Source organism: Cetorhinus maximus, chromosome 16 (assembly GCF_964194155.1).
Source record: "Cetorhinus maximus chromosome 16, sCetMax3.hap1.1, whole genome shotgun sequence".
Classification (NCBI taxonomy): Eukaryota; Metazoa; Chordata; class Chondrichthyes; order Lamniformes; family Cetorhinidae; genus Cetorhinus; species Cetorhinus maximus.
The window spans coordinates 96758020-96774315 of record NC_135894.1 but is presented as its reverse complement, the minus strand read 5'-3'; the positions used below and the strand labels follow the sequence as shown (position 1 = coordinate 96774315).

General features: G+C 46.4%; 1 pseudogene across 1 annotated transcript in view; it reads left to right on the top strand.

Annotated features, from left to right (window-relative positions):
- The first annotated feature begins 2144 nt into the window (after window positions 1–2144).
- LOC144691907 (E3 ubiquitin/ISG15 ligase TRIM25-like) overlaps window positions 2145–16296 on the top strand; it is a 32662-nt pseudogene continuing 18510 nt past the window's right edge. The window contains exons 1-2 of the transcript XR_013579229.1: window positions 2145–2751; window positions 13562–13657. The product of XR_013579229.1 is annotated as an E3 ubiquitin/ISG15 ligase TRIM25-like (transcript). The remainder of the gene's footprint in view (window positions 2752–13561; window positions 13658–16296) is intronic.

Here is a 16296-nt window from a genome sequence, read left to right as displayed (position 1 = left end):
TTAATCTTAGTTGTTATTGCCAATGCTCTGACTGCAGTCCGGCTCCCAAGGCCTTTCTGTTGTTTGCAGGCCCTAAGGCTGTGCAAGGTTCATCTGGTAACCTTTAACTGCCAATGTGCTTGGTAGCCCTGGTTGCCTGGAGATTTTAAATAATTCATTCCTTTTCAATAAATTCTCCCTTACCATAAATTCTTACTTACTTTCTTCTCCCTAACAATATGAGGGAGAGCGCCTCTTTGGTTGTTGATGGCTGTGAGACCTGTTTGGACTTTCCTCAGTGCTCTTTCCAAGGCCTGGACATTCTTCCTAAGGCGCAGTGTCCTGAATTGGGTACAATACTCCAGCTGAGGCCTAAGAATTGTTGAAGAAAAGTTATCATAACTTCCTTGCTCGGCTGGTTTTTTGTTGCAAGAAAAGCAACGAAAGCATTCGTGTTAAAAATAACTGAATGGTTCCGCGCTCCCATTTTCTGGTAACACATGGTACTATTTGCCATGAACGTCCGGGGGCTTTCTGCCGTATTCACATTAAAACTTTGGTGCGGGTCCAGTGGAAAGGAGAGGAATGATGCAGGAGGCTGGAATAATCCAAGTGCAACAAGCAGTTTATTGCTCTCCTGAAAAGTCCATCTTACAAAAAAGGTCCAATTCCAGAGGTCAGCCGGCTTTATTTAACCCGAGGAGCCTCCTTAAAAACAATTCGCCTAAAAATGAAAAGTATTGAGAGTTGCAAGTTGAAAATTTATCATTTCTAAACATAATACTTGGCAAATTGCCAAGAGTTTCTGGAGAATGCGTAGGTTGCACATATAGCCCATAAAATAGAGAAAAAAAAATCCTAATTAAAATATTCCTAACTTTAAATTATCATGTTCTTTGACTGCCTTTTTTTTACTAAAATTCTGTCAGTAAAGTCATCTTTTTAACTTAAGGCGCATGGAGTGAAGGCAATTTTTTTTTCAACTATTGATTCGCGTGATTGAAGAAAGCTTCTCATAGCATATTCAGAATACTTAGTGATCTCAGCTATCTTAGGAACGAAGATGGTCAAAACCATAAAACCAGTTCCTCAAAGCAAAGGCATGATAGGAAACATTTTTTTTGCATGAAGAGAGTGCTCCCTTAATTAAATAAAAGAAATATATATATATATATATATAGGCCTGAATTCTTCCCTTGGAGGGCGTGCACGCTCGGTGGGCCTGGGAGCAGCCGAGAAACGGGTCCCTGACCCGCCATCGGCCCCCAACTAATGGCCAGCCAGCATGAAATGCACGCTGAAGAGCTCAGCGCTGTCGGGGTGGGATCGGGAAGAGGGTGGGTGACGACGTCACCGTGGGTGTGGGTGAGCGCTTTGAGCGAGCTCCCTGAAGGCAGTCAGCTGCCTCGGGGAGCTGCAGACCTGCAAATAATGAAATGGAGCACTAAATAGCTGTAAAAAAAAAATGTCCGTGCGTCACAGTCAAGCACCTGAAAGCATAGCCTCATAAAAAAATGCAGTCCCCAGGTATTTCTTTTTTACTTTCTTTCTCAACGGAGATTTCATCCCACCCATGGATGAGGTTTGATGAACAATGTAAAGGCCGCCTGGCCAATTCCCCCGCCCGCCAAACGTAAGGCCGGGCAGACCACGTAAAATCACGGACAAATGTGCCGTTAAGGGGCTTAATTGTCAGCGAGAACACATCCGACTTTTGCGTGTGTCCGCCGAGCGAAATATCGCGCGAGTTCATGACGACATCGTGACAGGTCAGGCGCGCGCCGTCCCGTGGGATGTAAAATTCTGTCCATATAGTTTCCTCCCTCTGGTTTGATAAGCTATGATCATTAAATCCAAAAAGAGTTAATGTATAGCATCAAGCAATTGTCACTGAATATTAGAAGTTCTTGTCGTTTTAAAAAATCTACACTTCTTCATTGAATGTAACTTTTTGCGCAGTTTTAAAGTTAAATATTCCAAAAGAGAATGAAAAAAGCACTGATACTAGTCAATATTTACCAACAACATTCTGGCTCTAAACTCTGAAATTGGGAACTTAAACCTTTGTTGCTGAACTGGTATGACTCCATGCATAGGGTTAACCTGCAGCGAGAGAGCTGAAAATGAAAGTAACAATTGCTATCCCTTGGGGCAGAAACTGAAAGTAACAACTGCTATCCCTCAGAGCAGAATTGCGCTACTCTTATTGTACACTCTTCGCTGCTTCACTCGGTGAAGTCTCTCCTCCATGGGAAGGTTAGAAGGATGGAGGCCAGAGCTTTAGAAGAGGAGTTGAACTGTGCTGTGTGTCTCCAGGTGTACAAAGACCCTGTCACATTGCCCTGCCAGCACAGCTTCTGCCTCAAGTGCATCGAGGATGTCTGGACCCAAGCAGTTGACCAGGATGGGTTCAGCTGCCCTCAGTGTCACAAGAAATTCAACCCCAAGCCCAGTTTGGAGAGGGGCATTCCCAGTGTTACCTGTGATCACTGCATCGAGAGTCCGTCACCCGCTGTGAAGACCTGTCTGAAATGTGAAACCTCCTTTTGTTCCTTGCATTTGAAGCCGCATTTGACAAAAGAAACCTTCAAAGATCATGAACTAGCTGACCCTGTGACTGATCTTAGTCACAGAAAGTGCCCAGACCATCAAAAAACTCTTGAATTTTTCTGTCAGGATGATGGAGTCTGTGTGTGTTCTTCATGTGCAGCAATAGGCAGACATAAATCCCACGCAATGATGAGCCTGGATCAGGCAGAAGCTTCTAGGAAGGTAAGTTCCAATTTCATTCTTGTGCCAGTCCCCATGACATCCTGGATTACCTAGGATGGGTTCTAGGGGGTTACCTGGATTGATCAAATGCTGGTTTTAATTATTTTAAGCAGAAATCATTGATGCTTTCTTTGGGGGAATCATCTAAAGCATCATCCAAACCAAATCATGGAACGAAACGCTGGAAATGTTAACCTCACTTGCCTTTTGTTTAGAAACAGATCAACCAGATGTCCATTTTAAAGATTAGTGTTCCTCCAATTCCTCTCTCTTGTGCTACCCCACTGTCCTTCACCCCATCAGTCATGCCTTCAGCCTGAGGCTCTAAACTCAGTAATACCCTCCCTAAACCACTCTGTCACTTCAGTTTTCTCCTCCTTTAAGATGCTCCTTAAAACCTATATCTGACCAGGCTTTTGGTCTGGTGGTTCTAATGTCTCATTCTTGTGATCAGTGTCAATTTTTGTCTAATTATGCTCCTGTGGATTGCTTAGGAATATTTTACTATATTCAAGGTGCTATAGAAAGGTAAGTTGTTGTTATTCCTGTTTTAAATGTGTAAAGTGAGACTAACGTTACATCTGGGATAGTTTACAGATGTGAAGACCAAGGCGCTTGCCATGTCAACCCCACTGTTGTAATTCTGGACATGAGTTAATTAATTGCAGCCCCAGCTCTGTGGTTCCCTGTCAACTGAAGAGCTTTTAAAGGAATATTTTCAGTGTGAAAGAGAAAGGAGGCTCCCTTGCACTTGGTGACATTGGTGACTGAATGCAAGATTGAATTTCCTCTGTGCCTCAACAAGTTGTAAAGCAGTTTCAGGAATGCTAGACTGCCGCTGAGAATCCAGCCCAACGTGTGGCTGCAAAAAGCATAATTGGAGCAGTAAAAGTCTCTCAGCTAAGGAGCAGATTAGGGGATGGTTCTCCGTGCTCACAATCCCAGACGTGTTCTGCAAGCATAGGGAGCGCAGATTGGATGGAGGGCAAAAACATCGTGGACATGATTTGATGACCTCCCCGCTCCCTGGACGGAATTTCCTGTGTCAACTGACGCCGGCCGTGAGCGGACAGTACGGCGAGAAGGCCAGAAATTGATTTCAGGACATTGTGAAACCAGATTGCAATCGTCCATTCAGCCTGTTGATGGCGGGCCACGTTTCCCGCCATCGGGCGTCCGGAGCCTCATTGCAATACATCTGCATATCAGTATAAGGCCAGCCCGCTGGAAACATCCTCCCACCCCACTGGATCGTCCACACTACGCCATCCGAAAGGAGTGTTTGGGGCCTTGGACAGTGAGGAGGGAGCAGGTAAAGGGGCAGGTGTTTCACTTCCTGTGTTTGCATGGAAAGGTGTGGTGGGAAGGGGATGAGGAGTTGGGGGTGATGGAGGAATGGACCAGCGTGTCACGGATGGAACAGCCCCTACAGAATGCTGACAGGGGTGGGGGGGTGGTGAGGGGAAGATGTGCTTGGTGGTGGCATCACGCTAGAGTTGGCAGAAATGGCAGAGGGCAATCCTTCGAATGCAAAGGCTAGTGGTGTGAAAAGTGAGGAGAAGGGGGATCCTATCCTATATTCCTGGCAGGGAGGGGAAGGTGTGAGTGCAGAGGTGCGGGAGATGGGTCAGGCATGGTTGAAGGCCCTGTCAGCCACAGTGTGGGGGACCATCAGTTAATGAAAAATGAAGACATGTCAGAAGCACCATTTTGGAAGTTAGCATCATTGGTACAGATGCAGCGGAGGCAAAGGAACTGGGAGAGTGGATTGGAGTCCTTACAGGAATCAGGATGTGAGGAGCTGCAGTCGAGGTAGCTGTTCCCACATTAACTAAACTTAACATCACTAAAAATGAAAAGTACTGAGAGCTGCAAGTTGAAAATTTATCATTTCTAAACATAATGATTGGCAAATTGCCAAGTGCTTCTGGCATAATGCGTAGGTTGCACATATAACCCATAAAATGCATCACTGAATTTATATGTCAATAGAGAAAAAAATCCTAATTAAAAGTCGGTGGGCTTGTAATGAATATTGGTAAACAGTCTATCACCAGAAATGGAGACAGAGATGTAAAGGACGGGAAGGGAATTGTCGGAGATGGACCATGTGAAGGTGAGAGACGGGTGGAAATTGGATGCAAAATCGATACATTCTTCGAGGCCCAGACGTGCGCATGAAGTGGCACCGAAACAGCCATCGATGTACCGAAAAAAGAATTGTGGGAGGGAGCCTGACTAGGACTGGGCCAATGAATGTTCCACATACCTCACAAAAAGACAGGCATAACTGGGACCCTTGTGGGTGCTCATAGCCACACCTTTTATTTGGAGGAAGTGAGACAAGTTAAAGGAGAAATTGTTCAGTGAGAGAACAAGTTCAGCCAGGTGGAGGAGAGTGGTGGTGGATGGGGATTGAAGCGGAGAGCTCTCAGACCATCCTGGTGGGGGATGGGGCTGTAGAGGGCTTGGACCTCCATGGTGAAGAGGAGGCGGTTAGGGCCAGGGAACTGGAAATTATTTATATGACGTAGGGCGTCAGAGGGATCGTGAATGTAGTCAGGAAGAGACTGGACAAGGGGAGAGGGAACGGAGTCAAGATAGGAAGAAATAAGTTCCGTGGGGCAGGAACAAGCTGACTCAATGGGTCCACCAGGTCAGCCCTGTTTGTGGATTTTAGGAAGGAGGCAGAAGCGGGATGTGTGGGGTTGGGAGACTCTGAGGTTGGAAGCTGTGGAAGGACAATTTCCAGAGGAAATGAGGTCAGTGACAGTCCTGGAAACAATGGCATGATGTTTGGTGGTCCGATCATGGTCCAGAGGGAGGAAGGAAGAAGTGTCTGAGGGTTGGCGCTCACCCTCAGCAAGTAGAGGTCTGTATGTCAGACAACAATAGGACCGCCCTTGTTGGCAGCTTTGATAACAAGATCAGTGTTGGACCTGAGAGAACTGAGTGCAGCAAGTTCAGAAGGAGACAGGTTAGAGTGAGTGAGAGGAGCAGAGAAATCGAGGCGGCCGATGTCACGCCGACAGTTCTCAATGAAAGATCAAGAGCAGGTAAGCGGCCAGAGGGAGGGGTCCAGGTGGATGGAGAATACCGGAGGTGAGTGAAAAGATCTGTTGAAAGGAAGAGGGGAGGGGGGGGGAAAGACTCCTGCCCAAAGAAGTGAGCACCAAGACGAATGTGGTGGAAGAAGAGTTCAGCATTGTGCCGAGACTGAAATTCTTAAAACAATTTGCCTAAAATTGAAAAGTATTGAGAGCTGCAAGTTGAAAATTTATCATTTCTAAACATAATGCTTGGCAAATTGCCAAGTGCTTCTGGCATAATGCATAGGTTGCACGTATAACCCATAAAATGCATCACTGAATTTAAATGTCAATAGAGAAAAAAATCCTAATTAAAATAAACCTAACTTTGAAGTTTCATGTTCTTTGACTGGCTTTTTTAAATAAAAGTCTGTCAGTAAAGTCATCTTTAAAACAACTTTAACTTAAGGTGCATAAAGTGAAGGCAATTTTTTTTTCAACTATTGATTCACGTGATTGGAAAAAGCTTCTCATAGCTTTTTCAGAATACTTGTACTCTCAGCTATCTTAGGATCGATACGGGTCAAAACCATAAAACCAGTTCCTCAAAGCAAAGTCATGATAGCAAACACTTCTTGCCTAGGGTGCTCCCTTAATTTAAAAAAAATAGGCCTGAATTTTTCCTTCCGGGAAACGGGCCTGCAACCGAGATTGGCCTCCATTCGCAATTTCACAGACTGCTTTTTAGTGGACTGCAGGACATTTGGACGACTGGGCACATTGTACAATCTCCTTGCTAAAGCTGGCTATGGAGCAGTCACTGATGGAGGTGCTCACAGCCCCTTGCGATGTCATCATCCCAGTCTGGACCAGTCTCCCCCATGGTTCAAGCTAACAGCGCAGCCTTGCGGGGCGGGTTAGGAGAGTTCCTGCGCCCGAGCCGAGAGCACAGCCTGCAGTCCAGTGGGCAAAGCTGCCGCCAATCGGTCAGGTGGAGTGGGGCAGAGGTGGGTGGAGCTTTGGACAGCCATTCAGCGCACTAAACCCTGGCCATCTAAGTGGTGGCCAGCACTCTCTGAGATGCGTTAAGGGGCCTTCAGACTTAACCAAGAGAGGTTCTTAGTACAACCAAGCTAACCCACACATCTCTTCTTTCATCCTGCAGAAGGACCACCTCAGGAGCATGGAGCCTGGTGAACTAACTGTATGCCTCATGGCATGTGCATGTCTAGGGAACTGGCTGGTCATATTTGCCAGCTGCTGCAGGATTTGGCGCCACAGGGACATGCAGGACATCCACTACCAGTGGCTGTGAAAGTGACCGCAGCGCTTAATTTTTATGGCACTGGCTCCTTTCAGGGCTCCACAGGTGAGCTCTGTGGAATATCACAAGCTTCCACCCACAAATGCACTCATGAGGTCATGGATGCCATCTTCCCAAGGGCACACAACTTTGCCATTTCGCCCAGGATCAGGGGAGGCAGGATGCAAAAGCGATTGGATTTGCCCAGATCTCAGGTTTCCCACAGGTGCAGGGTGTGATCGACTGCACTCATATGGCGCTCAGATCTCTTTCCCAGCAAGGGATCAACTATGTCAACCGCAAGGGATTCCATTCGCCAAAAGTGCACCTGGTTTGCGACCACCAGAAACGCATCCTGCAGGTCTGTGCACGGTTTCCAGGGAGTGTCCATGAATCCTACATTCTCAGTCAGTCACAGATCCCTAACTTTTTCCAGGGTCCACAGAGGCTTCAAGTTTGGCTTCTCAGGGACAAGGGCTACCCACAGAGGCTGTGGCTGATGAGACCCGCGTGGCGGCCTCAGACTGCAGCAGAGCGAAGGTATAATGAGGCTCATGCTGCAACTCACAACTTGATGGAGCAAACCATTGGGATGCTGAAAGTGAGGTTCCGATGCCTGGACCGGTCTGGTGCAGCCCTGCAATATAGCCCACAGAGCGTGTCACGCATCGTCGTCACCTGCTGCATCCTCGACTACCCAGCGCTGCAACGGGGAGAAGAGCCAGCTGAGGAGGGTCTGCAGGAGCTGGAGGTCTCCTCCTATGAGGAGAATGGCAATGGTGAAGGCAGTGGCCTGTAAAACAGGGCACACCACTCACAGCATGCTTGTCTAATGGAAGTTGCATTGCCAGATCCTCACATGGTAGAGCAGTGCCGACCTCACCATCCATACAGGAACAGTCCAGATCCTCGCCGGCCAGCTGGATGGCACTGGTTTCCAAGTCCATGAAGATCTTGATTTCAGGCATTCCTCCACCAGTCTGCCACCTCTCCCTTTTTTTATGTGCCAGCTTGTCTTGCATGAATAGAGATGGAGAGAGTGTAAGCAGGATGTCTGCCAGGCCAGATGATAAGTATGCCTGGCCTGTGTGGGCGGTGAGTGGTCCCATGGATGGGATGAGGACAGTGAAGGTGTGTGTGAGAGAGTGAATGGTAATGTACATTGAACCGACAGTGAGTGAGTGCCCTGTGGATGTGTGATAGGGTTTGTGAGTGTGTGAGTTGAGAGTGATAAGAAGAGTGACTTACCCTGGGGGAACACAGGAGATCATTCATCCTCTTTCGGCACTGGGTGGCCGTCCTCCTTTGCAGGGCGTTGGCACTGACCACCGCTGTCACTGCTTCCCAAGCTGGATTAGTGATGTTGCTGCCCATCCTGCGACCAGAGAAGGGGTAGAGGACATCACAGCGGTCCTAAAGGCACTAGAGTGACACATCATTGAACCTCGGAGCTGCAGTTTTCTTGCCTGTTGGGGCCATGCCTTCGGTGCAGCTGTCCTGGGCTGGAAGCACTGAGAGGTGTGCGCCCGGCGTGATGAAGCAGTGAGGTGATGGCATGGTGAGTGAATGAGAGCCCGCCAGCCATGGAAATGGCGTGTTTTCCAGGAATGCATAATTAATATGGTGCGTTTGGGATGATATGGCATGAGAAGCCGCCATTGCGGCTTCATTTTACCCACCCGCTACCGTACTTGGCGCAAATCTTGGATGGTTCCGCCCTCTGTGCAGAATTTAACAGGGCCCTTGAGAATGGAAGTGAGGCGGTCCAGCGGAAATAATTAGGCGAGAGCCGAAACATCGGTTTCCCGATGTCAGGTGGAGTTCCTGAAATAAAGTGGTGGCGTTTCAGCAGCGGAGCCAGCATCACCCCACCCAGTGCCAGGAACCTACTTACCATTTATTTGCAATACCTTGAATGATCATTAAATAGGACTGTTATGACACAGCAGTTGGTAAAACTGAGTTATTTAAAAATCCCAGAGGGAGACTTTAAACAACTGTCATAACCTATATTTTTATTTTTATTTGTTTGAGATGCAACTCTAAATTCAGGAATCAGACCACCAGCTCTCGAGAGGTTTTATATTAAACTAAATGAAACATTTTATTAAGTTACAATACATTAAAGACATACACATGGCTACAAACTACTTCTATCATAACTTTTAACAAATTCCCAGGCTAATCTCCGCTAAGGCAACAGCAACCCATAGACTTTAAGCAGACACCAGGCAAAGCATTTTTATCTTACAAATTCAAAATGAGGTTCCTTTCACTTTGGTTCCAGTGGAGACAGTTGTAGGCTTACAGCTGCTTTAATCTTACATTGCCTCTGCCCCGCACAAACACAACTGCTGTCTGTTATATCCAACACAGCTCATTGAATGTAAATTCTCATTGTGTCCCCAGCCCCTTTGAAGCCCACCTCTTCCAACAATAAAACCACTTTCATAGTACCAATTTTATTAGTAATATAAACATATTGCATGGTCTCTGCTAGCTAGGTGCCAGATTTCACCCCACTTCTTGAATGCTCTATTCAAAAAAAATGCAAATGCACCCTACCTCTCTTACACCTCAAAACTAGTACACATCAAAGCACCCAGACTAGCTGCTTTACTCCAATTAAGACACACCCACAGACTAAACCTCTATTTTAAAAGAAAAATATTTTCCAATAATATTATAAACATTAATATCTTCATGACAGGAACTTAACCAAATTCAGTCCTACCTTCAAGATTAAGTCAATGGCAAATGGGAAACTTGAGCCTCCTGTTTCCTCACAGCTTAGAAATGTTGTGCAGCAAGTGAGATTGATCAATCTCGGGATCTGAGGTGAGGGTTTTGTCTTTATCTAACTCGGCAGCACAGGGGAGAGGAACGGGAGAAGCTGGGGTGTCCAGTAAGGGCAAGGACGGGGCAAGGGGGGTGGTGCAGTGGAGTGGGTGGTGGTCGGGACCTCAGTCAGGGCAGTAGTTGAGCTGGCATGAGGGTGGTGGTGGTGAGTCAGCTCCTCAAATGGCAGTGCAGTAAGGCACTGGCTTGTTTGGGGACAGGGAAAGGTGTCTGAAGGCAACCCGGCTCTAGCGTATAGTTCTGGGTCTGTTATTGCAGATGTCTGGTCCCATGTATCCAAGGCATTCTGGATCTGCAATGGGTCTCATTACGTTCAATCTTTTTGCAACCTTGGGCCGTGGGGGAGAGGATTCGGCAGAGGAGGGCTAGGACCGAAGAACATCACAGGCCACAAGGTCATCAGCCAACATCAGCCAAAGGGGAGAGAGGTCGGGAGGAAGGTAACCAGGGCCATCATCATTGCTGAAGAAGACTGACACATCAACGCGTGGTCAGGATGCATACCAAATACCTTCAGAGGCAATGCCAGAGACTGCTAAGGTTTCCCTGGGAAACAGTCACTGACCTGTGCATGCCCCTACAAGACCTGCAGGCCCACGGATTTGGAGGGAACCCAATGCCAGTTGTCCTGGAGGTGACTGCGGTGCTGAATCTCAATGCCAACGGCATTCGGTGATCCCTCCTCAACCTTGCCTATTGGAGGCTATAGGGTCATTGGCAAAGGGAGTAAGGAGCAGCTGCTCACCCTGGGCGTGGCCTGAGAGGATGTCCCTGGAGCAGATAGGTGCTGCTGCCCCTCCCTGTCAGTACACAATGGTACTTTCCTGAATCCCTGAGAGAAGGGGCACCTGGACCGAGGTCCAAGTTCCTTGTTCCCCTCTATTTTTGTCACAGCTGTACTGAGCCCATGGCCAGAGTGTTGAAATGCAGACCTTTGCACATAAAAGTTGTGTGATAGACCTGGCACTCCATGGTGGTTGCAAACCCCTTGATGGAGGAGGCCAAGCTCTCACGTGCCAGAGCCGCAGCAGAACTCAAGGCTTGGATGGATTTGTCCACCACCCATGCTAGGTTCCACAAAGTCTCTGGCATCTCTGTCAGATTTTCCCCTGCCTGTCTCTGCATCTGCAGCAGACTTATTGTGGTTAATACCAGAGGCCTGCCATTAGCCTGGTGTTCAGCATGGGTCCTCCCAGTGTCAGGGAGCTGAAGCAGTCCATGTTCAAATACAGCAAGGCCTGGACAATATCCAGGCTGACAAGTGGCAAGTAACTTTCACGCCACACAAGTGCCAGGCAATGACATCTCCAACAGGAGAGAATCTAACCATCGCCCTTTGACATTCAATGGCATTTCTATCACTGAATCCCCCACTATCAACATCCTAGGGGTTACCATTGACCAGAAACTGAACTTGGCTTGCCATATAAATACTGTGGCTACAAGAGCAGGTCAGAGGCCAGGAATTGTGCTACGAGTAACTCGCCTCCTGACTCCCCAAAGCCTGTCCACCATCTACAAGGCACAAGTCAGGAGTGTGATGGAATACTCTACACTTGCTTGGATTAGTGCAGCTCCCACAACATTCAAGAAGCTTGACACGGTCCAGGACAAAGTAGCTCGCTTGATTGGCACCAACCCATAATCATTCACTCCCTCCACAACCAATGCACAGTAGCCATCTACAAGGTGCACTGCAGGAATTCACCAAGGCTCCTTTGACAGCAGCTTCCAACCCCACGACCACCATCTAGAAGAACAAGGCCAGCAGATAAATGGGAACATCACCACCTGGAAGTTCCCCTCCAAGCTACTCATCACCCTGACTTGGAAATATATCACCGTTCCTTCATTGTCGGTGGGTCAAAATCCTGGAACTCCCTTCCTAACAGCACTGTGGGTGTACCTACACCACATGGACGGCAGTGGTTCAAGAAGTCAGCTCACCACCACCTTCTCAAGGGCAACAATTGATGGGCAATAAATGTGGGCCTAGCCAGCGAAGCCCATATCCCGTGAATGAATTTTAAAAAAGCACAGTCTCCTTCAGTTGCTGGTACGTGCCTGTGGTGTTCACCAGGTAGTGCCCCTCATTCTCTATGCAAACCCTCACAGACCCATATGAGTGTAGCTGCACTGGTGGAAGATGAGAGAGAAGCAGATGATGGTGCATTCTCTGGGTGTTGTAGGTCTTCACCATCAGAGGTGGAGTCATTGCTTTCTTCAATGGGCTGTGATCTTCACATCCAATGGCAATGGCCTGCGATGGAGTACTAAAAGAAAAACTTTAGAAGCACAGTTTATCAGAAAAATGCAGTTTCTCACGTGTCTCTTATGATCCCATGCCTCAACACTAGATTGGAGGCATTCTGGCTTACTCAGCCTCATTGTTTTCAATGCAACAGTCGCCCTAGTCTCCCACTATCTCCATGGCTTCCTCTGCATTAAAAACTTCAACTCAGGAATTCTTCGTCCCACCTTGGCCGACTCCTTGACATTGAACGTCACCTTGTCCTGCATGACAAAGTAGATACTTAGTGGCATGTCAAGTGACACCTGACCCCATTGTCCCCATGCATCGCCAAGCCACTTACTGGCCCCACATTCTAATTGGTTACCAGTCGACTTATCGTGCACAACTGTCACACGATGTGGCCTCTGTTGCCATGCAGTATTGAGGATGACCACACATTCTTCAGCCTGGCCTACTTTCCCACTTGCAAAGTTCCATTGCTTGATACCATTAAGTGAGGCCCATATGATGCAAAGCCTCGTTGCCACTTACACTGCTGGATCAGAAGAAGCTGTTGACCCTTTTGCAACACTGAATCTATGTTCGTGGTTGAATTCCATGGCTGCTTACCTTCTCTGTGATCTCCGTCCTGGCCAACTTGGTCAAATACAAGGTTCTTCTATTGCCATTCCTGGGGAAGAGCACCTCCCGCTGTTCTTGGGTGGCTTGGAGGAGTATCTGCAAGGAGGCACCTCTGAGCTGCGGAGCAGCTCTTTGTTTGTAACAAGACATGTTACATGCTGATGGTGGGGTGGGGCATGGTGATGGGGGTCCCAGAAGGTAATTGCTGTGGAGGTGACGGAGGAGTGAGGTGACTTGATTAATAAAAGCTGCCAAAAGGGATGGAGGCTGTCGTTCCCAAAAGAATGGGTTAGTTGCCCTGCAGGTGGAATATTTTGTTCCCAGCTCCCTCCAAATTCTCCACTCCTGCAGAGATTGGGTGCTTGAAGAGGCGGGGTTTTTATAGTCCACCCAGGACTGAAGTGGGGTCAGATGACGGCAGGAGCGAACAAGTTCTTCCCATCCCCTTTGCGTGATTGCACATTGTAAACGTGCACCCGGCATGCACGTATGATTTGCATTATGATTGCGGTGTGACAGCTCCCAACACGCGCCCATTTCTAGCCCCACCCATCAGGAACTGCACTTATTTGATTAAATTCAGTCCCCTGGGAACGAGTCTCCCTCTGCTGGGATCATGAGGCTATCCCAGCAACTGACCATCTCCTGAGTCACTGACTATCGACACTCAGTTGCCACGGAATCAATTTCCTTTGAAATTCTTGCTTAGAACGCTAATTTGAAACATTTCAATTGTCTTCACAGGAAGAATTGAAGAGTGAAGTTGAAAAACTCCAGAAGGTTCAACAGAATTTTTCCCTCAAAGAGCAAGACTTTGAGAAATCAGAAGCTGAATTAAAGGTAGAAACTATTGTGTAATGAGTTTTAGAACATAAGAACATAAGAAATAGGAACAGGAGTAGACCCTTCAGCCCCTCGAGCCTGCTCCGCCATTCAATAAGATCATGGCCTATCCGCTTGTGTTTCAATTTCCACATTTCTATTTAACCCCGATAACCTTTGATTCCCTTGCCTAAGAATCTATCTACTTCTGCCTTAAAAATATTCAATGACTCCGCCTCCACCACCTTCTGAGGCAGAGAGTTCCAAAGTCGCACAACCCTCTGAGAGAAAAAATTTCTCCTCATCTCTGTCCTAAAAGGGCGACCCATAATTTTAAAACAGTGCCCCCTAGTTCTGGACTCACCCACAAGAGGAAACATCCTTTTGACGCCCACCTTGTCAAGGCCGTTCAGGATCTTGCATATTTCAATCAAATCACCCTTCACTCTTCTAAACTCCAGTGGAAACAAGCCCAGTCTGTCCAACCTTTCCTCATAAGACAACCCACTCATTCCAGGTATCAATCTAGTAAACCTCCTTTGAACCGCCTCCAATGCATTTACATCCTTCCTTAAATAAGGAGACCAAAACTGCGCACAGTATTCGAGGTGCGGACTCAACAATGCCCTTTATGACTGAAGCATAACATCCTTACTTATATGTTCAATCCCTCTCGTAATAAAGGATTGCATTCCATGAGCCTTCTTAATTACTCTGCATACTAACTTTTTCTGACTCATGTACTCGAACACCTAGATCCCTCTGCACCTCAGAATTATGCAGCCGTTCTGTATTTAAGTAATACTCTGCTTTTTTGTTCTTCCTACCAAAGTGAACAGCTTCACATTTTCCCACATTAAACTCCATTTGCCAGTTCCTTGCCCACTCACCCAATCTATCTATATCCGTCTGCAACCTCCTGATGTCCTCTTCACAACATACTCTCCTAGCTATTTCCCTCAAAGCTGAGGAAACATCTACCTCAAAAACTGTTTTATTAAGCAGGTTGGTCCTGTTAGCTTTGTAAATGCAAATTCTTTACAATACCGGAAATGACTAGCTGCTGGGAGTACGTTACAAACTGAGGGTCCGTGGGTTTGCTTCACATTAGAATACTCTTGGATTTCAATCTTCACCTGAAGCCTGATACAGAAATGCTTTGGTTTCAGTATGGATTTACACAACTTCCTGTTTCAGTCACAGCGATTGCCATTTTGTACTTTAACGTTCTGGACCTTTCGGTTCTCATGTAATGTTTTCAAACGTTAAGTAATTGAAACAGGACATAAGTGCAAAAAATGGGCGTATAAAGCATTAAAGCAGAAGGGCAAGTTGGGGGTGTGGCCCAAATAGGCATCCTTTACACAAACACAGGGGCTATAAGGAAGACATTTGATGAATGGCAGGCGATTATTCAGCTGAGAGGGATATGGCATGGCTGCCATCATTGAGACATGGCTGCAAGACAGTCAGGACTGGGAACTAAATATACCAGGTTATAGGTCTGCAAGGAAGATAGCTAATATTGTGTCCCATAACATTGTACATATTGATTGAGAATTGAAAATAATAATTGGAAAGGATACAAGTATGATGAAGATCAGAGCAATAGACTGGAGAAAAGGTGATTTTGACTGGAATAGAACTTGGAAAAATAAAATGTACACCCATATTGGCAAACAATGATCTAGAACAACAAAGGGAAACATTTAAAATGGTGCTCAAAGGAGCCCAGGAAAAATATATTCCACTGAAAATACAAGAACAAACTAAACTCTAATGAGTCACCATGGATGAATAAGATAACAAGTTAAAAATTGCAGGTAAGAAAAGATTCATACACAATTTGAATACTTGGACAGCAGGGAGAGCATAACAAGGGAGAACCAAGAGGCTCTTTTAAGACATAATCCATCCAAATGAAGGTTTTTTACTCTCTTTAAATTTGATTAGCTTATTTAATTTTTCACCTCTTTTTATTTTAAATGCAGTTATCTCATTGTGAACCTCATCATCTATTGCCATGTCCATCTGTCCTATTTCTCTGGTAAATGCCGAAGCAAAGTAATTATTTAATGTTTCTAGCATTTCTCTGTTGTTTTCTGTGATATTATCCCATCCATCATTAAATGGCCCCATCCCGACTTTCCTTTCTTCATTTATGTGCCTTCAAAATATTTTACTGTTTTGTTTTATGTTCCTTGATTATTTCATTTCATAGTTCCTCTTTGTCCTCATAATTGTTTGTTTTACTTCTCTTTAACCTCTGCATTGAGGGGGCTGGTGAGGGCAGGGGGGTGGTCCATCCTTAACTGGTCCCCTGGGCCGATCCATTTAGTCCCATTCCACCGCTCTATGCCCATAGCCCTGCAAGTTTACTTTCTACAAGTAGCCACCCAATTTCCTTTTGAAATCATCTGCGCACGCAGCAGGTTCTAGATTATTACCATTCACTGTGTAAAATAGTTTTTCCTCACATCCCCCCATATCTCTTGCCTAATACCTTAAATCTGTGTCCCTAATCCTTGCATATTTAGCTTTTCTTTATTTATCTTATCTAAATCTGTCATAATCTTCTTCATTTCTAACAAACCTCCCCTGATCTCCTTTGCTCCAAAGCGAACAATCCCAGTTTCTCCAACCTGACCTTACAGCTA